The sequence below is a fragment of the Anabrus simplex genome, chromosome 1, assembly GCF_040414725.1.
Source record: "Anabrus simplex isolate iqAnaSimp1 chromosome 1, ASM4041472v1, whole genome shotgun sequence".
Taxonomy (NCBI): Eukaryota; Metazoa; Arthropoda; class Insecta; order Orthoptera; family Tettigoniidae; genus Anabrus; species Anabrus simplex.
Genome location: NC_090265.1, coordinates 989,597,615 through 989,621,194, shown reverse-complemented (window position 1 = coordinate 989,621,194; position 23,580 = coordinate 989,597,615).

The window sequence follows — 23,580 nt, the reverse complement described above, 5'->3', positions numbered from 1 at the left end:
CTGCGTATACCCGCTTGATGCGATTTGATCCCTTATAGATGATAGGTGGTATATACTTTCAAATTTGGAACCACAAATTGAAATATCGTAGGTCTTCCTGCACAGTTTGCATATCTAGAAGGACGAGTGCCGATTGACCAAAATAAATCGCAAGACATAATGGAGATAATGCAGAACATTGTGATTTTTACAGTGAGGTTCTCAATTGGCGTACAACTGCAGAATAGAAGAGAGAGAAGAGAAGAGACGTACTAATGGGGATTTTCTGATGCATAATGGCGTGTGTTCTGTGAGTTTGCATACCATGACAAGCTGAACCAGTCCTCCAATGGAAAAATTAAAATCTGAGGATCCAAAAGTCCTGACTCCACTTCACTCAGAAAACACCGCTAGAACTTAACACGCGAAGATTCGACGTACTCGTGGCAGAGCATGCAGGAAATTCCTACGCACAGACATGTCACTGCAACAGATTAGTGCAACGAAATCACATTTTCCAGCATTTCCTGTGATGGCAGTTCTCCTGGGTCAATTCCACACCAGTCTTATAAATATTTTCCGGGTCACTTTTATTTTTTCCACACCTTATATCTCCAAAAAGGCACACGGACGGTCTTTTTTCCTTCGACTTGCTTCCCCGACTTTCTTTGGTCATAGAATAATTTTTCTGTACATAAACCTTTTTCGAGAAATGCTTTATAGAAGAGTGAAAACCACATCAAAATCTAACAAGCAGTTCTCGAGATTACCTGTCACAAACAGATAGACAGAATATTAAAGATAAGGAAAGGCCCAAAACTAAAACAACGCCTGAATATCTGGACTCTCCAAACAGATATGAATCACATTAAACATTTTTAACCTCAATAACTCCTTCCAAACACCACAGGCTATTAAAAGTGATTTTATGTTTCATTGCCTTTTATGTAACTATTGTACAGTACACCAGCCCACACACAAGCTTGCTAATGTGTGATTCACTGAAATGTAGATTGAAATATTGTAATTGTGAATAATGTGAATAAAAATAAAGCTAAATTAAATTAAAATAAAATAATGTCAGCGAGTGAAGGTTCAACCTAACTATAAAATCCAATATAGTAATGTTTGGGTGGAATATATAAGAAGCATTCTCTGAGTTATGTGCTCCAGAAATGATTCGAAGATAAAAAGTAAAAGAGTACTGAAGTCTTCAGAACACATAAAGTTCGTTTTTGAAGACTTCAAAGTGTCGGAATTTTGTCGTACAGAAATTCTTTAACACGAAGGATGCCAAGGACAGGGAATTGTTATATTTAAACATCCCCAAACGCTCAACCAACCTCAGCTGGGATCGAACTCGCTATCTTGGAACAGCAACTAACTGACTGCGCTCCACGCAAGGAAACAGATGTTTACCTTACTTCTTATGATCAACCCGAGATACCGAATTATGATATCAATTTAAATCGACCACACACTAATGCAGTAAACGACATAAATTTCAGTATTCTGAAGTCCATAGACTACTCGTTGATGAATTTTAATAATACAGAGTCTGTCATACGTGACACCTGTGAGCCAATATTGTATTTTCTGGTTTGAACTGACATTTTTAACGCACTCTGGTCATACAATTCCTGTCACTCAAAGATCGCATGTGACAACGTTGAATTATACATTAATTTTGCTGCCTTCCTACGTTTCTCAACAAATCTCATACATACGAAATGTGGCCGACAGGAAGCTGTGAGGGTGTGGGGTCAAGGTTATGTATCCAAGTCATAGTTGGTTTGTGGTGTTTCGTTCCTATCACGGTAGCTCAGTCCATTCAGGCGTCCGAATTCCACTGTCGACCATGCTCAGAGGTTTTCCGCTAGATAACCATAAAGAAACTAGGTAGGTTTCTTCCGTTTAGGCTAAAGCATTTTTTCTCTGATCTTAGTGTCACTTACAGTATTATAAAACCACCTTTGCTTACAGACAATTGCCACTTGGATAACACACTGATTAAAGTATTTTATAGCGTTAAACTCTATCCCGCCTTCGCTTCAACCTCTCCATCCACGTCATCTCATTGATCCTTCTCGACGCACCGCCGTGTTCGTAGTAATGCATCAGTGTATCAGGTTTAATCCTTCACCAGCCTTGGCAGAAAAATAATGCGCATAATTTAGTGGGGAGGTTTATAATTGTTACCATACCCCAAATAACTTACTGATTTTGGGCTTAACATTCAATTTCATACCTGCAAAAGAATGTTTAAATTAATGGCACGTTTAAAATAGGAAATAGAGTAACTTTTATGTATATATCTGGGTAATAAATGAATGGATATACTACTGTAGGCTTATGCAGCCAGTAAGCAGAACTGAGCATAGTGGCTTCGGATGAACAGCTCTGCATTCGGAAGGCGGTGGGCTGCTTCCACCATCGGCTGCCCTGAGAATGATTTTCTGTAATTTTCTTTTTTGTCATATATTATAATATATGTTATATTTTGTATTTATGATTTACTTTACGTCGCACCGACACATATAGGTCTTTGGGATAGGAAAGGGCGAGGAGAGAGAAGGAAGCAACTTTGACTTTAATTAAGGTACAGCTCAAGCATTTGCGTGCTGTAAAAATTGATAACCATGGAAAACCATCTTCAGGGTGCCAACAGTGGGGTTCGAATCCACTATTTGCCGAATGCAAGCTGACAGCTACATGACCCAAGCCACATAGCCACGTGCTCGGTTTTCCCATATTCCTCATTAATGCAAATGCTGGGGGAGTTCCTATTATAGGTCACATCCGCTTCCCTCTCGTCTCAAATCACCGCTACACATCTCTGCTGGCCTGAGAGAGCGCGCCACCCTCTAAGGGGCACGTGCCACCCCTTCAGGGTACGGAACGAAAGCAAAAAAATGTAAGCAGAACATTTTTGTGAGCAAATAAAATGTCCTCTATTAATTCCTTTATATGAGTTTGCTACAGGGTGCTGCCTGGCCGAGTGTGCTCCGGTTTAACTCCTCGTTAGGAAGACGAAACATTTAGAAACGAGTTTCCCACGTCGGAACGGCCCTGGAGTTTACTCAACCTACACCAAAAATAAGAACCAAGTTAATTCCTCGAGGCAAGGTGGCTGGGCATAGAAGCAAGCGAGCGAGCAAGCTAGTAATTCTACATGAATGTAGATAGGCCAACCGAAATTCATTATCATCGCCACAGGATCCCCCGCTTTACGTGAAATCTGGAACACCGGTTCGTGAATTTTCGCTCAGGAAATCGTGCATGTACCTGAAGGTTTGTGAATGACAGTAACAAACCACGTCGGGGACAACTGGAGCACAATCCCGGACAAAGTTCGAATTCGTGGAGTGTTAAAAATTTGCGTCCATTGAGAACTCATTTAATTTCACTGAAATGTACTCCGACGAAGCCAAATCACGTAAATGAACTGAATACAGTAGAACATGCAGGTGTACTCACAAGTATTTCTTGACCTTCGCGCAAACTACAAGAGATGGCACTGCGGGAGTCAGTGATCATTCGTCCGTAACGTAAATCTGAAAACCAGTGAGTGGCGGGCAGCAGCACATTTCCTGTTGGGAATCCATCATGGCACATTCAAAGCCAATTAAATCCATACCTAAACGAAACAAATCACTATGGATGGGAAGTTACGGTTATTTACAGGTAAATCTTTGACTATGCTTCTAATTTATGTGAACAACTCTTTTCACACATAAACTATGCTAAGTCAAAATACAGATTCAGTTTGACTGATGAACATTTGTAGGTGCAGCTGAAAATAGCTTTAACTGAAATAAAGCCAGATTTTAGTTAAATAATTGCAAATGTAAGAAATTGAATTAAAAGTAATATCTTGCAATTTATTGTTTGATTACTAGGCTATAATCGAGTACATTAAGGAGTAATCAGTATTTGTCTAAGGTCCTACCAAAAGTTTAAGGACACCTGCATTTTTCAGGAACATGATTTCTGTCCTTAAACTTTTGGTCTCAAGCAGAAGATTTTTTTACAGGGAACTGGTTCGGGGTTTAACTATATATGCTACAGAAAGTGATGGTGGTGGCAGTGATTATTGTTTTAAGAGGAAGTACAACTGGGCAACCATCCTCTATTAATACTAATCAGAGAGAACAAGTTGAAAGGGTCCGACATTTCGACAAATAAAAGTATCGGCCAAAGGAAGACGACGGTCACAAAGAGCGTGAAAATGACAGACTCCCTATGCCTCGCAATCTAATACCGTCTGGGTCAGAAAAGAATAAGAGTTGACCAAGGCAGGTCGAATAGGACAGACGAAATTGAGGAGCCTGGCACAGGTAGGTGGAAGCAAGCAGCTAAGGGCCCCGTGGTCACCAACCCACGCTCCCAAGTTAAGAAACCCTGCCCCCCCCCCCCTTTAGTCACCTCTAACGACAGGCAGGGGATATTGTGGTTGTTATTCTACCGCCCCAACCCAAAGGAGGTTATAGAACAGTGAACCTCAGAAACAAGAAAGCAAGAAGTGCTCAACTGTGCGGCTTGCCATAGTCATTGAGCAACAGGACATACTATGTATATTTTCCTTTCGTATCATCTTTGTTGGAGACAAGAAAGTGGTACAGGTCTTCGCTATGAATGGTTTGCTTAACAGGAAGTCATTCTAAGTCCCTTGATACAAAGATTCTACAGCATTCAGTAGTTCCACCTGGTCTGGCTATTTGCCTTTTTCTTGCTTTCGAGATCAACAATTGCACTTCTTCTTCCCTTCTTGTACAACAACTACTACTACTATTTTTCCCACATCCTGGTTGCGTCTAAATGTGGATTTAAGCCTGTTTTACGGCCAGATGTCCTTCCCGATATTAACGCTGTGAAGAGGGATGTATTCACTCTTGCGTGCTTCTGTGTAAGTGCCGAACGACGTGTAGACTCTTCCAAAACTATTAAAGGAGATGGTTCTCGCTCAATATTTCGAAATCTAGACTCCTTCAAAGCTCGACCACTCTGGTCAGTGATCGCCTGAAAGAACGAAACTGGGAAAGACGGTTAACTTAACTGGACAAAACTATCCGTGCTGTCTGATCATAATGTGCAGGAGCGAATGAAGGGAGATCGAGCAGGTCGGAAAGCCGGGAGTTAAGTAACTCATTGGTACACTGTTGTTACACATATTGGTTCTCGACACATCTTTGTTGTACAGCACACCTCTTTGTGCCATTATTGCATATAACACATGTAACGTACACATGCGAATCAGAAATAAGGTAACAACTCGCAGTTTGATCACCTTCTGAATGACTGAAGAAGTGAGTGTACACCAAGCAAATGCCGGGCCTGTACCTTATTTAAGGCCACGTTCGCTTCTTTCCAACTTCTAGCCCATTCTTATGCCATCGTTGTCGCCATAAGACCTACCTGCGTCGGTGTGACATAAAGGAAACTGTTAAAAAGCTTAACGAAGTTCTCCGACCAAACTAGCAGAGTGGTAGAAGCGGAAAGGTACAATCTGACGGAATGAACTGAAATTCGCTCAATGCACGGCTTTAGTTGCTAGTATGGTATGTTGTCTGTATATGAAGAGGAGTGTACTTGAACAAACACCCTGACATCGAGTCAGAGGAATTAACCAGACACGTTTAAAAGCACTGACCCGGCCGAGAAACGAACATGAGGTCTCTAAACTGAAGATCTCAATGCTGATCATTCAGCCAAGGAGCCGAAAAAGTGTCGCATTTCTGATTGTACTAAATTAAGAACTATGGACTATTGTTATACCTATGAATGTCAAACGCCTTGCAAGTTATAGTTCACTACAAGTCTCGGCCTGCCAACACGACCTGCTGCACAGAGTGTCCCATGGTCAGTGTTGCAACTTCTTCGGTCTTATTACACCTTTACTGAAGCGGTCCACTGATTCTTAAATCAACAACTCTTCAGTCGGCCTAAGTAGGGAGAGTGAATCTCGTTCCAGCCCTCAGTTCAGAACTAACATATTTGAACTAGCCGGGAATTGAACCCGGAATTTCGGGGAAAGAGGTACGCAGGCTCCTTCTACACCACGGGGCTGCTATAACTTTTCTATTAGTCTCGTAAAATCATATTAAGTAGTTGATGTGGATTCAACTTCCTCCGCAGTCACAAATTTGACAGTTGTGAGGGACCAACTCGAGAATAGCTATTAACGAGAAAAATAATCTGAAAAATCCACCATCCTAGAGATCGTTTTGAGTAGTTTCACACATCAGCTTCATGCAAATGCCAGAATGACACCAAACATCTAGCTATGAACTCCGATTAACTACGAACATTCACACTCGTTCAAGTGTTTTCTGTCAGAAATAAACTGCGCAAAGTGGAGAGGCAAGCCCTTTCCTTGATGCAACTAAATGCCGTTAGCTCTAAGGAACACACTGCGTCTCCCGTCATAGATCGGGTTCCCTCCAGTTCTGAACACTCATTAGCCTCTACACACTAACGTATATCGATCTGCAGCAGCATAATTACAGAACAAACACGTCTGCGCTCACTGTGAAAGGATTTGTGCCGCTTGGTCTTCAGAATACTGTAGAAGGAAAAGTGACTGTCGACACTAGAGGGCTTCCGAACATGGAAAGTACTTCTTGAGGTAGGTAGAATGAATTGCGTTGCCAACAGGAAGGCCGGTGCAGTCAGAGTTGTGAAATTTTAGCCCAATTTGTTAACCCTTAAATGCGCAATGATCCGCCTCTGTGGTGTAGTGCTTAGTGTGATTAGCTGCCAGCCCCGAAGGCCCGGGTTCGATTCCCGGCTCTGCCACGAAATTTGAAAAGTGGTACGTGGGATGGAACGGGGTCCACTCAGCCTCGGGAGGTCAATTGAGTAGAGGTGGGTTCGATTCCCACCTCAGCCATCCTGGAAGTGGTTTTCCGTGGTTTCCCACGTCTCCTCCTGGCAAATGCCAGGATAGTACTTAAGGCCACGACCGCTTCCTTCCGTGTTCCTTGTCTATCCCTTCCAATCTTCCCATCCCCCCGCAAGGCCCCTGTACAGCATAGCAGGTGAGGCTGCCTGGGCGAGGTACTGGTCATCCTCCTCAGTTGTATCCCCCGACCCAGAATCTGAAGCTTCCATGAGGTGGTAGAGGTGGGATCTCTCGCTGTCTGAGGGAAAAACCGACCATGGAGGGTAAACAGATAAAGAAGAAGAAGAAATGCGGGGTATCTCTTTCAAATATTATGGTTATTAATTCCAAAAGTAATACATTAATATCAGAAAAATATTTAGAAGACATATTTATATCAAAATAAATATTATTTTATTAATGTTGAAAATATTTCTTAGCAAACAAAGTAGTGGTCTCCATAGTACCAAAAACGCAAAATCAACCTATTTCCGAAAGTTGAAGGGAAGGGCTAAAGGGCTAAAGGGCTAAAGGGCCCGGAAAGGTTTTAAATAAATTTGTGAGTTTCGGATAGCTCTATCAAAATATACAGCAAATTTCGAAAATGACTTTCGGCTTATAATCGCTTGTTTCTTTACTCTTTTTCTTGTTTTATTAAAATCCTAGCCAAATTAATTTATATACCCTGATTCTTTCTGTAATATGTCCCTTGGTTCAATACCCTCAGTCGTGTTTTGATTTTTTTGAAAAATGTCTACACCGAATGTAGTTATAAGGGCTTAAGTGAAACTCTGCATTGACTACATTAGCGCTCGTAGTGGTAGAAAACTGCTGATCAAATCTCCCGGGTAACGATGATTAAGAAAACGACTGTAATTTTTAGGAATAAATAAAGAATATATTCTCATATTTTATTATATTTTATTTACCTAAAATTCGTAGCTCAATATCCCTAGTATGTTTTCAACATTGACTTGCTTGCCTGAAGATCTACAACTGTGGATTTTTGTTTTGATCGGTCAAAATGTTAGGAGTTTTGAATGTTTTACATATCGGTATATTCTATGTAAATGTGTACGGTTACTGTAGCTACTGCCACATTTCTGTCTTACAGATGTCCTACCGGGCGAGTTGGCCATGCGGTTAGGAGCGTGCAGCTGTGAGCTCACATCTGGGAGATAGTGGGTTCGAACCCCACTGTCGGCAGCCCTGAAGATGGTTTCCCATGTTCACACCAGACAAATTCTGGGGCTGTACCTTAATTAAGGCCACGGCCGCTTCCTTCCCATTCCTAGGCCTTTCCTATCCCTTCGTCGCCATAAGACCTATCTGTGTCGGTGCGACGTAAAGCCCCTAGCAAAAAAAAGCAAAATAGCAACAAAATAGATGTCCTTGCTCACGAATTCTATTTATTTTCCTTAGCTTTTTAAAGTGTAGCCTATACCGCTCCAGCTGATTAGCAGAAGAATCATAAGATAATAGTTTGTTGATTTTTTGCTGCACTAGCGACATCTAACAAGTTCGTCGTTCTGTCGTTCAGGAACTGTCCAGTGGAATTCTTGTGGCCGATTTAACTTAATTTTGATTGGTGACACAGAGTGTACCGCCAGAGATCTTTAACATACCAACAGAAACGACGTGCAGTGACAATATTTTCGATCAGCCGTGTTCAAACTCGGCGGAGGTAGTCGGATTTTTGAAAGACAAAAGTAAGTCCATCCAGCAGTTCATGTGGTACGATGCCAGTTTGATGACACATTTGGTATTGTGACCATTCATCACTATGCCATAGGCATGTTAGGAGGTTTAGTCAATCATATATGCTGTTTCCCGCAACATTCCGCGACATACTATGTCGTAATTAGCAGTCTGCGTTTCGAACCGGGATGCGAGTTGCGATACGCAGGCCTGAAGGAAGCAGTATCGAGAAAAGGATAGCGTATTACCACGGAACCTTGAAATCACGCTCTCACTCTGTCCGAGAGAGGAGGAGAGATGACGCTACGCATGGAAATGTATGTTGTCAGAGAGTGGGCTGAATTAAGGTGTGTTAACTCCCAAGAAATAAAAATCCTTACTGATTCAACACCGCATTCATTGGTTCCAATTCACCATAATTAACTAAAAAGAAGGAGAAGAAGAACACCTTTGTCTGAGATAATCTATAGAAATTTATAAGTCGGGTCTCATCAAACCAACGTATTTAATACTAATTATTTATCCATACAAACGCAATACTTTAATAGTGGATCCGTAATAACGCATGTCATATAGTGGTACGCAGACTAAAAATGACTGCCGAGATCTGGCAACATGTGGAAAAAAGTGGGAGGTTTTGCGAGATGAACCATGACGCGTGAATTTATAAAAGAACGCTTGTGAGATTGTTGACCCGCTGATCGTATTAATTCAACACTAGATCAGTATAAAACAGGGGTCACGAGCTATAATTTAATTGCTTTCACGTCGCTGAAAGATTCCGTTCACCGGAGCTCCATTTCGATCAGGGGCGTGGTCTACATCCTCCCCAATCACTCAGCCCAGATACTATAAATAAGACCCGGACTTAGATGCAGTATCCCATTGTAATTTGTGTAGCCGCAGTACTCACGTGTTATTAGTGAACTATGGATATCAGTGTATGAAGAGCTGTGTCGAGGAAAAACATATCAGTGCGGTATAAATATCGCGAAATAAACCATGTGGTACGAGATAATGTACAGTGGTGATGAACAGAAGTCTTATTTCAACATTTAATCCTTTAAATATCGACGAAAGTCAGTGTCAGCTTATGGTGCAATCATCAGAGACAGGGCAAACGCATCAAGTTGTTTGGAAGTAGTGAGACATCCGATTACCTTCAGTAATTACTAGTGGCTGATTTAAAAGCACTTAAACCGTGAGTGACGTTCAGAAAAAGTAAAAGAACGGTATTCGTAACAGGGAGAACGTTTGCATACTCCATGGACACTTGCGGTAACAATTAGTCAGATTGTGTGATTAACGGGAAACGAATAGTGATTTATACAAACTTACCACTATTTGGGTTAGTCCATTTTTTGTTATTAATGGATCTAAACACCAGTAGTTTCTTTGAAAACACATAAACAGTGGTATTGACTAATTTTCCCATTTTTGCCTGTATGTTCGTGAGTGATCGTCGAACCCAAGAACTGGAATCAGCGAGAATTGCGTCTAAAGTGCTCTTCAGGGAACGTCTAGAGATTTCAACAACGGAAGACCACAATTCGGAACATGGATGTTGTGAGGAGAATGAAGAACCAAGGACCATTTAAGAGTGGAGCTGTCATCATGAACGTCTAAAATTCCAGAAGTACCTTCGAGATGGCAGCGAACCACAGGCATTATCTGATAAGTACATTTTTTATATTAAACCACGAGATTTGCATGCTAATATCAATTTTTTATTTGTAAATAAAAAATAAAAAATAAAAATATGTTGTAATTAATAATATTAAATGTAGGGAACACTATACGCGTGTGACTGGGAAAGATTATTTTATTAATTTAATTATGATTTCTTCTGTGATTTAAGTGTAATCACTAATATTTTAGTGGGCTTATTTGCATGAATTAGTACATAGATCCCATAAATTCTTAGTGCGTATGAAGCACATATTTTGAGCAGAACGGCACTTCAGTTAAATTTATAATTCTTCCTAATGTTACTAACTGGTAAGGATCTTCATAGTAATTTGAATATAGACTGTGCGTTCACTTCACAGGTTGATTAAGGTATTTTACAATTCCCATATAATAATAAATGAACATTGAAGATGTTCAAACCGAGGTATAATTTGACTTATATAGATACGCGAGTTAAATTGAATCAGTTAAAAACCTGTGAGAATAGAGTCTTCTCTATAAATGAATAAAATGGATTTGAGATGCACTGGTGTGATGTGGGAAAGATGAGGCTTGTGAAATATTTGATATGCTGGAATGACAAAGAATTATAATAATATCGGCTATCGTGATGCATTGAACTAGGCCGTATATGTAGCCGGGATAATAAGTAATAAGAATTGGTGGTCTTTAAATAAACGTGTGCTTGGGAACGAGCCAAGATGAAAAGAAAGAAAGAAGGAAAGAAAGAAAGAAAGAAAGAAAGAAAGAAAGAAAGAGTAGGAAGTGTCTTTGCTACCACGAGGCATGACAATGGCCCATTACTAGGGGAAGATGGATTTACGATGTAAGGGTTCGTACGGTCCGAGAGGGACTGTGTTGTCTCCAATAGTCTTAACATTCTCCTGTAGGCTTTCTTTCATTCACCAGTGCAATATCAATTCGATACTAATGAAACATTATGACTAGCGTTGATAATTTATGATTCTGCGAAGGACGTATTCCCCCCTATTTTATGTATCAAATTAGCTCGTGATAGGAGTTTCAGATTTTACCTCGGAAGCTGAAGAACGAGGGTTCGACCCTCGTTGGTACTATGGATTTAACCCGATACGTTATGGCTTGACTAGGCCATATCTTCAAGATGTATTGTTTGCTATATGTTTGATATTTTCCTATGTAATGTATTTATGTATTTCATTATTCCCAAGTGTTTAAGGTGATGGGTTCGATACCAGCGTTAGGTGATTTACTTTGTATATAACAGGATTAGGTGAACCCAGGATACGCGTTTGTGTTCAGTGTAATATATGATGGACGTGGTCAAAAAGACCATGTGTTTGATATGTGGCGATGCGATCTCGTGTGTTAAAAAGATGTACTAGCCAATATATATAAATTCCATAACCATGACAGTTAACTAATAATATGATTCATTGAGAAAATGCCACCATGACTTCTGGTCAGTCGATTCAGATAACAGGCACCATCGAGTATTATTGTTTAGAAATAAATAAATTTGCATACTGTACATAGTATCAGTGCGCGTTAATAAAGTGATTTAAAGTATGCCAAGCGACAACCACAACTGTGAATAAACTGAAAGGACGTTAAGGCATACTGTGTACAAAAGATTGCTTTTCAGATGATTATTTCTTTGTTTATATGTAATAATATGGCATTATCTCAAGTATTTATCGCGTGATTATATCAGTTTAATAAAATGTTTAGTAAATATTCTTAACAAAGATTCTTCTCATTTTATAATATTAATGTATTCCTGTTACATTATAGAGAGCCCTACTTTCATTATATTGTATGTAATGCTTATTTTTCTTTTACGAACACTCCATTACCCGTATGCTTTGAGCTTTAGCCGTTGACGCAATGAAAGTAGGGAGGATGAGACTTCGAGCCCCGGGAAGTGATTTCCGAAAGTTCTCATCCAGGAATTCCATTTATGTATTTGTTTGTGAAGCCGAATTATGTAATTGTTGCCCTGATATGCCCTGGATGGGTACAGTTTTTACCCGACAAAGTTAAATAAAACTCAGATACATATCGCCCAGAACAGATCCGTTCCTTCGCGATATTGTTGAGTAAAAAAAAAATAAAAGAAAAGGAATATCGAAACCGTTACACAGGCAGCCCAGATAGCGCCATATCAAAATTTCCTGGAAATGGTACCTCGTCCATATTATACATACAGTATATGCGGATAGGCCTATTAAGACTGCGAAGAATACTTAGAGGCATGCATTTGCCTTACTTTGTGCCCACATTTCTGTCATTCTTTAACTTGGGCTTCCTTTCTGTCTTCAGACCAGGTTGTTTCAGTCCTCTTCTTTGGTCTTTCCACTTGGTCAAGTTGCCAGTTGTGAAGTTTGGATCTGAAGAAGATACCCTGTTTTGGACATCTGCTGGTGTAATTCCTGCCTGTTTCAAAGCAGTTTTCATTTCGCCAATCCATTTCTTTGTGTCTGTTTTGCTTTACCCCTGTTTTCGTAGAATTCTGCTATTTCTTTGTTAAGTCTGTCTGGGTGCATTCTTTTAAGATGTCCGTAGAATCTTAACCTGCGTTTTCTAATATCATGGTGAACATTTGCGTATTATTTGATTTCCCGTCTGCCTCTGAGTCGGTATTGTCCGTTGGCGAGTTTTGGGCGCATAATTTTTCTTATGATTTTGCGTTCCCTTTTCTCATTTTTATTATTGTACCGGGAGGTAAACCTCTACGCCGCGCATTCAAAATTAGCGTCTAAAATAACTCCTATATTGGTGAAACAGTGAAACTGAAACTACACCAACTTAGAACTTTACTCTGAAGATGTCACCACTAAAATCTGATGTAATTTTGTTATTGTGAAGTTTCCTGAACTGTGTGAATTTCTACTTGTTTTGTTTTCCATTCATCAAGGAGTTTGGACATTCTCCCATAGATGACACTACCAAAAACTATGATAATGCACTCTGGTGGGAGGTATAAGAACTTATAATTCAAAGAAGTTTTGTATTCATAAGTTTTTTTAATGATTGATGTTCATTTCTTTTTGGGTTGGCAATACTTCATTTTTATTTCCACCAGATTTGAATCTAGCCAATCCCTAATTTCTGTAATTAATTTTCTACCAATCACAGTCTTCTTCTTTTTCTTCTTCTTCGATTGTGAGTGTAACTTTTAAACTGACATATAAACATGAGAGGGTGTGGTTAGTTTAATCTTGAATGGTCTCGAATTTTCCCTGAGGCTTTATAAACTGCGGCTTTGCACGTCTCTTGGCCAATTGGTCGTCATCTTACTGAGTGTGTTTGTCAAGCAGGAGGCGGGCGGCCTCTTCGTCAGCTGCTAGAACTTCTACAAGGTAATGGCCACATAACATCCTTATTTCTTGCTAGCTACGCAGTTTAACCCGAGGGAAAGGTCCGAATCATTAACTATGTAACCTACTTTTCTAAAAAATGTAACTCTCTGTAGGCTAATGTAAAAACTTCATAAAATCTTTAACTGTAAATCGGGGATAGAGAGTGAAGTACCCTCTCGATCTCCCCTTCATTTTGGTTTGAGGTGCCACGTTTTGCTAATCTTTCGTTTCTGCAATGTATTAAAGTTATTTCCATCCGAGCAACCTCAGTAGTTTGGGAATAGCCCCTGTTTCGTCGGCCAAGCGCCCTATAGGTTTTAAAGTTTTTTTGGAGCCCAGTCTTCGACTCCATTCAAATTGTACGCGGGCCGTTTATTTAACCTGTTCTTTTTCACTAAGGCCCTGTAGGTTGGGTACTAGATAACTCTGTGTAATGAGATTTCTATTTGTAAATAGCGCCTTGTAAGGCCAGAGATTATTAGATTTTCATGCAATGTTGCCTTGAGTAGGCTTGGAAAACTGAGAACCTGTTAGCTCTTTTTCAAAGTAAGATTACTGTATGCCTCTTGAAGGCTAGAAAGGAAGAGCAAGTGCTCTTTGAATTACGGGATTTCTGGCCTTGTATAAATTTGTGCTCCTTTGTAAATTTGAGCTAGGAGCTCAGGAAAAGCTTGAAGCCCACGATCTGTTAAAACCACTAATCTTGTCTTTCCTAGACTTCTTTAATGATTGCTACTTGTACCTGTAAACATTGTTAAGTTTGAAGTTTTAAAAAAATATAACCTTCAGTTTAAGTTTTAAATTCAATTCTTGACATTGTAGTTAGACCCATTCATCCCGGCACTTTCTTTCACCTCTGCGATCCACAATAACACGGAACAATTATTATTATTATTATTATTATTATTATTATTATTATTATTATTATTATTATTATTATTATTATTATTAATACATCCGTCCATTATCTAAGGCTAAACATTGTCGCTGCAGCCACATCCCATGGTCTTCAGCAGTCCTTTTCTTCGTGACACAGGAAGCAAAACCCAGCTGAGTGATTATGTTCCTAAGGTATGAGACACGCTGTCTTCCTCTCGACTTCTACCCTAGGACCTTGCCTTCGAAAACATTCTGGAGAAAGGTGCCATGTTGTAGGACATGTCCGAGAAATTTACCTATTCCTCTGCTCTATTGAATAAATTAAGGTCCGTTTCTCATTAACGTCATTCAAGATTTGGGTATTAGTCTTCTTTCTGCCCAACTCATCCCTGTCAGTCTTCTCCAGAACCACATTTCCGCAGCTTCTAGTCTTGATTGTGCTTGTTTTCCCAAAGTACAGGTCTCACAACTGTAAGTTAGCACACTCCAAAGAAACGTTTTAACAAATTTCTTCCTAGTTTCAATTCCTATGTGCTCATTTAACAATAGATTTGTCCTACTTGTTTTGTCATCGCAGTTCTTTTTTTGACTTCTGTCAGGTACTGATTATCATTGGTGATAACACTACCCAGATAACAACATTCTTTAACCTGATCTATTTTTGCACAGCCTAATTTAATGTTTGTTTTCAATTTAGTCTTCTTGTTTTGAACGACCATTGTTTTTGTTTTCTTTGTGTTTATTTTTAACCTGAACTTCTCTAACGTGTATTTAGTATACCTAGCTTCCTAGTCATGTTGTGCTCGGGATCAATTATCAATGCAATATCATCTGCAAAGCGAATACTATGAATTTGATTATTATTATTATTATTATTATTATTATTATTATTATTATTATTATTATTATTATTATTATTATTCCTTCCTCTATCGTTTCGGTCAGCTGATATTTCTACCGTTTTCTGTCTTGCACTTTAACACTCGCCCAGTACTCCCGCATCCACCTCCGATGAGCTTCCTTCCGTTTTTCGATCCTCCTCTTGCCTGTCTTCATTTTGGATTTTGTTGGAAAACCCTGTAGACCTTCAAGTTTCTTCTTTGAAGGGTCAGTCACGTTGTAAGATGCCATCACGGAAGATCCCCAATTCATGTAAATCCTTCTCCACCTCGGTGAACCAGACCCTTAGTTTTCTTATTCAGAAAGTAGACAAAGATTCGAGTGGACACTTGTGTTAAGTGACCATAGAAAGAAATCCTTGTTTTCCTAATAGTGTCTGTTATTTTCTCCATATACAGATATAGTTCATGATTGTGCCATCTCCTATATTCTCTATTTTCCTTTGCTGGGCCCAAGATCTTCCTCAGAATATTCCTTTCTTTGGCTTCTACTTGTTCTGCCAGACCTTTCTTATTCATTGAGAAGCATTCTGCTGCATATAGAGCTTCATGTCGAATTACAGTACAGTAATGTCTAAGCGTCACTGAAAGATATTGGCCGTTTGTTATAGATATCTTTGGTCAGGTGGTAGGCCATTTCCATCTTGGAGATTCTTGATCTGAATACCTCTTTCTCAGAAATATTAGGTTCTATCCACTCGCCTAGGTATTTGAATTTCTCCGCACATTTTATTTTGCCCTGGTTAACCTGCAAATTTCTGGGAGTTGTCTTGATGTTTCTTATGAACTGTGTTTTCTCAAATGAAATATGAAGGCCTGCCTTAGACATTATTATTATTATTATTATTATTATTATTATTATTATTATTATTATTATTATTATTATTATTATTTACTTTAATGCGCCCATGGAACTGCAGTTTCATGACATTACCATTGTGTAAAGGTGCTCGGTACTGTTCGAGCGTTTGTTTGGGTGAACATGGAATAAACCCCAGAATGTCAACATTCAGCATCAAAATAGCATTAAACTTTAGGTTCATTTTCCAAGTCCTGAGAGTTTACACACGCACATAAGGGGAAGGAAGTAATTCATGTCGTGTTATTGCGGAAGTGAAGCTCTAAAGCGACGCGCTGCTCGCCTATTGTGTGTTCTCTACGCTATTTCCTTATTCTCAGCCTCACCACATTAACGTACTCGAAGCGGAAACTAGCAGATAAGATTGCCTTCTCGTTAAATAATGTTATCACTGACAAACATAATGGGAGGGGCGAGGTCACTTTTTAAAACCAATTCTCGCTTTACAAACATATGTCTGTAATATTACCGGACTGTGGTCGGTGAGCCTTACAGAAACAATGGAAGTTTTATCATCAAAATAATTTCTAGATAACACGTGCGACGACAGTGTTCGATATCACATTTTAGGACGATGCATCAATATGATAATTACAACGAATGTTTCGAAATGTTAAAACTACGCATTATTTTGCAATGCCTATTACGTAGTTTTAATTCAACAACTTTTACCTCAATCTTCTGATACGCAAGTGCGACAATTACATATTTTTTCCTGCCGGGAATCTTGGTTCACCAATGAGCAAGCGATCTGGCGACATTGTGTCGTTTGTGTTCAGTTGTCTGCCGTCTGTCACTTGCTAGTTTTGTTTATGAAATCACATACAACACGTTAATTTCAGTAACCAGCCGTATGGCTCATCACAGGAATATTTTGTCCTTCTTTGGAAAAAGATGAAAGATTTCAGTTACATAAATCGAACAAGATCTACCCACACAAGCACGGTACTATTTGAAATAATAATTTAATGACTGTTGATATGAATGGACCATATGTCACTGCTTTTGACCCAGCAGAACCCATTCATAACTTTTCAAGGAAAGATGCTTTGCTATATGCAGTAAATCAGGTAAGAAAAAAAGTGAGCCTAACCCTCTAAATAGCCCATTATGTGCTTATTTGCTCCCGCTGAATCTAAGTTTCTTAGAAAAGTTAACTGAGTCATTATCATTATAAAGATTAAAAGCCATTGTAAACAGTGTTAATGGCTTGATACTTCTTCTTCTTCTTTTCTTTATCTGTTTACCCTCCTGAGTCGGTTTTATCCCTCGGACTCAGCGAGGGATCCCACCTCTACCGCCTCAAGGGCAGTATCCTGGAGCTTCAGACTCCGGGTCGGGGATACAACTAGGGAGGATGACCAGTACCTCGCCCAGGCGGCCTCACCTGCTATGCTGAACAGGGGCTTTGCGGGGGGATGGGGAGATTGGAAGGGACAGACAAGGAAGACAGAAGGAAGCTGACGTGGCCTTAAGTTAGGTACCATCCCGGCATTTGCCTGGAGGAGAAGTGGGAAACCACGGAAAACCACTTCCAGGATGGCTGAGGTGGGAATCGAACCCATCTCTACTCAGTTGACCTCCCGAGGCTGAGTGGAGCCCATTCCAGCCCTCGTACCACTTTTCAAATTTCGTGGCAGAGCCGGGAATCGAACCTGGGCCTCCGGAGATGGCAGCTAATCACACTAACCACTAAACCACAGAGACGGACAATTGCTTGATACACTTGTTAAAATTAAAAACAGTATAATTATTTCAATGTGTGCTGGTATAAACTGTTTTTAATTTTAACAAGTGTAGAAAAGTTAAATCTACTGAAGTTATATTCAATGTATTAGCTTATGTTAAAATGACATATTTTCTTCAAATGTATTCAGAGTCACTGCTAATCTGATCAAACATTCATTTCATCAGTCTTCATTGGCTCTACAGAAGTTGTTTTACAATAAATACCTGCCACCGCTCAGTCGTTTACAGTAATAATTCCGCGCACCGCAACCTCAGGTTGGCAACGCTCCAGTAACCGACTCATTAGTTCTGCAAATGTACGTTTGAGCTTATTCAATCCCTTATTGAGTGTATGTTCCTCATGAGGGCGTTTACTATAGGCTTTTAAACCATTCTTAGTCACACACTGGCTGAAAATGGAATACCAATACAAATAAGAAGTTTTGCTAGGTGAAAGAAATCAGGGAGGCGTTTTTACACATCTGAAGGATGAATCTATTCAAATTTCCACGCTAGTCGACGAAGAGTGGTACTGGTAGCGCCACTATGACTTTTCAAAGCAAGTTTCCTTTAAGTGAGCGTTAGTCATCGTCCGGCGTTGGCTTTGTGAGGTATGTGTAAATTCAAACATGTCTTTAAGGAGACGAAGAAGGCAGAAATACTTGTTGGGGGTGTATCGACAATGCATCGGTGGTGGTAACAATATTTACGGGAATATACTGTCTCAAGAGGACCAGGGTCCGGTTACACACAGGACACTACGGAGAGGGAAGACCGCCGTACTCGCTGCAGAGCTGTGGTGGTTCGCACTGCATCTGCAGTAGCCATTATAGCTTTAGTTGGCACCAGAGTGACACAGCGAACTGTAACAAATCGATTACTTAAGAAACAGCTCAGAGCCAGACACCCTGTAGTGTCCATGTCACTAACTCCGAATCACTGCCATCTGCGACTTCAGTGGTGTCAAGATAGAGCTCACTGGAGGGCGTAGTGGAGATCTGTTGTGTTCTCAGACGAGAGCCATTCCTGTGTTGATACTGGTGATGGCCGCAGGAGAAGGCCAGGTGAGCGCTTGTAACCAAGTTGTCTGCAGCGTCGACCGGTAATGGTATGAAATTAAAAGACCCTAATTCACTTCAAACCTAACAATTTGGATCGGAAAAGAGCTAGATTTTACAAATGGAGGCAACATACACAAAATGAAAGTGAGCTGCATTAGATAAGAAGAAGCAAAGCCAGATTCAGGTCATCCTACCCTGAGAGCTCCTGAGGTGACAGTACACACTGCAATCATTATTTTAAGGCTCCATGTCACTCCTCCATTACCGGCTCAATTTAAACGTGAAGAACTCTTCAAGGAAGGAAGTTTTCAAAATGAAAATAAGTAGAAATAGAAATTAAATGACATGGACTGTAATTGCCACTCGCCAGGCGTTCATTCACTAAACAAATATATTACACTTGTTACCACATTATTTATTGGTGATCGGGTATCAGTTACTATATTAAATTGCCACTAGTGATGATTAAACTACAGACTTGTGTTACATACTATCCAGGATTGATGAAATATTAAACACTTACTTATACATACACTCATGTTCATAAAAACCAGAACACCGTGAAAGACCAGAGAGAGGAAGTTCACATTCACATGACATGTGCATTAGTATAGGCCTATTTTGATTAGCATTTGAACCATGTCAGGTTCAAGGTCCACATCGATATCTCGACGCACCACCACCTACTAGTAAAATGTACCTGCGGCTCTCGTTGCCGTTATAAACCGAAGGTAATACATCAATGTGCCTTGAGCAGACGTCCAGGATGCCTTGCAGACGTATGCGGGAACCGTACCGTCAAATGAGTGAGTTTGTGGAGGGCGCATTATTAGCATGACAGAACAGGATTCATCCATCCGGGTAATTGCTGCTCGTGTAAAATGAAGTGTGTCTACAGTGCAACGGGTGTGTATACAAAGGTTCACAGAAGGCCGTACAACACGATGAGATGGGTCTGCTCGCGCCACTCAGACCACACCCCGAGAAGATCGAAACCTCATCCGAATGGTATTTCAAGACAGATCTGCGTCCTCCTCGGCTCCGTTGCAAGTGTGGAACAGTATAACACATCGTACACTATCAGAAGTGAGAGTCCGTCGCTGTTTATTACGGTCTGTGTTACCGGCACGTCGCCCGCTTCTCCGCCTGCCTCCGCTAGATTACAGTGATGTATGGAACGACGTCACTGGGGAAGGAATGGCAGCAGATAGTGTTTTTGAACGAATCCAGGTTCTGTTTGTTTGAAAATGATGGCCACATTTTGGTTCACTGCAGACAGGGGGAGAAGTATCACATTGACTGCATTCACACAAGACATACAGCACCAACTCAAGACTTTATGATGTGGGGTGCTGTTGGGTACAACCACAAATCACAGTTGGTGCGTGTCCAGGGCACTATGACCAGTTTGAACTACAAGAATGACATCCTGCGCCCCGTAGCCATACCCTTTCTGTACGAAACCCCAGACGCCATATTTCAGCAGGAAAATGCGCGACCACATGTTGCTGCATGAACACGTGCCTTCCTTTCGTCACAGGATGTCAGGCTGTTGCTCTGGCCCGCCCGATCACCGGATTTGTCTCCAATGGAAAATATGTAGGATATGGTGAAACGACGGGTGGGCCGCTGTGACTCAATGCCAACCACCAAAGATGAACTGTGGAACCAGGTGAATGCAAGATGGATGGCTATACCCCAGGACGCCATTTGCGCCGTATACACGTCGATAGCATCACGTACGGAACAAGTTATCAGTGCCCACGGAAGACGCAGTGCCTACTAGGCAACAGGACTTCTTATCTCTACTCTTGCAAGGTGTTCTGTTTTTTATAAAAATGATTGTATTATTAGAATTAATTCAAAAACTAATTTTTAGTAAAATGTTAATTGTATTTGAAAATGAAAATACCCTGATGGTGGTGGGGTTGGTTGTGAAGTGGCTGAAGATTGACTCAATCTTGCTCATGAATAATTGTGCAAGGGATCAAATTTTTGTACGATGAACGACAGGGAAGAGAGTGATGTCGATAGAGATTTTGAAACCCTCTGAACTGGTAGTGACCCTGCTACCGAGAATGTATGAACATACTATATACCATGACGTCGGCAGCGGCTTACAAGTCAGCAATTACATCAGCTTATGGCTCTCTACAAGGTGGTTTTTCAGCTGTGTGTGTATAGCTATTCATATTGGATATGAGTAAAAAAATATGATGTATTGAAAAATGGCTACACAGAGGTTGTGCTTCACGCTATTGATCATCAGACACATAACCAATAGAAAACTTATGAGACTATTTAGCTGGAACCTTAACTGTTCCAACACTGGTGTCCTCCCTAAAGCCGTAACTGCTAGTCTTGTGGAGATATCGCCTCTAGAGGATGGCAGAGCACATACTGGACCTTGTACAGATAGAAGTCTACTTCATTATGTTACTAAGTTCAGTGTTGCAATCTTCATATTGTGCCATTTCACTGTTATAAGAAGTTCCGTCCGTAAGAAGGGCAAAGATGGAGTACAGGTCTCCGAGAATAATTAACGTCAAAATGTCTGACGATACCGCGAGTGAAAGCAACAGTATTCACCTTAGGCGCTAGAGAAAAGAATTTAGATCCAGAAGGCAGTGAAAAAGAACGAATGTGAAGATTGTTACTAACAATTATTGAAAAAAAATAAGAAAACGAGATTGAATTGCTACTTCTAAATCAGAGTCGAAGACGGAAAGCAATTACGTCAGAATTAAAGAAGGTATCGACAAGAGATCATTTCAGCAGAAACAAGGAGCAGATTTATTGGAAGCTGCGTCGCAGATCAAGCAGAAGATTATTAATTTCGTTCCGCGAACTTTAAAATACGTGGAAACTCAAGCATAAACTACGACAAGCTTACGTCACGGCAGTCTCTGCTGACGTATTACTCGATATCACCCAAGTTAAAGAACTACAGACGTGGGATTCCTATAATAACTCCTGGAAAGATAAAGGAGAAAAATCTGTTCATTTCAAGTCAGAATTATACTACCCCAAGATTATTATTTGTCAAGTAGATCAACTCTTTCAAAGAGAGCAATCTTTCGCGTTAAGCAGATTATCACAGCTATTCATGATGGCAATGCTAATTAATCCTGTTTGTTATTCTATTCCAACCCGTCCAGAAATGAGCAAGATGTTCTAAGAAGATGATAGGCCAGACTGCCCAAATGGGTGCCGTCGGATGACGTTGCCTGCCGAGAGATGACTAAGCCCAGAGGAGAATTATGCCAGTATTTCCCATTCACCTAGGGAAGTAAAATGAGGCGTGTCCCTATGTCCTGTCAGCTGGACATATGCCGACGACTGGAGCTGCTGAATTCAGATAAGTCTTGTTTTTGAATTAATGTAGTGATGTTTTATATTCATATGTGAGTATAATACAATTTGTTAAGTTATTCCGTGCGAAATAATGAAGCGACGAAAGTGGTATATTGAATTAGAGCAAAGGTGGTTAGGTAATCTTCGTATATGAATGACAAATCCATAGATAGATAGTCAATCAGTGATGAAAGCCTACGTTCGAGATGTGATCCATGTAGTGTGAAATACTGAGTTCGTTAAGGTGACAGTGAATTCTATACTATGTCAAAGAGAGATTTAGGTACGCGTGTACGTTGGTTATGACCAAAGAATGTCAAGTTAGGAACCAACAGTAGGATATGCTTGCCAAATAGATAGATGTGTTTACAATAATTTAAGGTTATGACGGAATTAAGGTCATAATGTCGTGAAATATGTCCATGAACCGTGATTGAAATACTAAATGCCACGATTTAAATGGAGTGGATACGTATTTAGTAAAGGAGACGGGAGTAGACCACGCGTCTCAACGGATATGTGGGCGGAGCCCAGATCCATTTGAGCAATATAGCCCTTCGGCCTTGTCGGCCTTGAGTGCTGCTTTCGACAAATTTGGTGATAGGAACAGAATTGTAGTGTGGAAGGTGGTGGCCTGAAAAAAGTGAGATCAGAACTGGTCAGGATATGACCTGCACCCGTATGGGTGAGAAGAAAGGAGTCCTGGACCACTATGTGGTGTCCAGGGGATTCATAATTTCCCGTAAAAGGGGAGTGAATAGTTATTCATAGTGGCACAGGGCCGGTAGAAGTGGAGAGGGGATGATGGTCACCCATCCAGTGGGTGACCACTCCCAATGTTGCTTAACTGTCAGAATAATATGGAGAATAGATCTAGCGGAAAGGGGGTGTGAGTGAAGGATTAAGTCGGCAAGGTGGTTCGTGGCAGGTTAAATTACTTGATTTAGGCGTTGGCAGGGAGATATCTTGGCATGGAAACATGGCGGGATTAGTTTGATATATGTTTGGAAGTATAATAATGATTATTTTAAGAGAAGTTGATATGAGATTGATAATTTAGAATGGTGGTAGTTATTGATTCTTCGCGAATATGAACACGGTGATGTAGTAGTGGACTTAATGGTTTTAAGTTGAGTTTTTACCGAGTGGTAATGAATGTGTAGTATTTATATGTACTATTTCTATTACGAGCAAGCACGAGAAAGTTCACAGA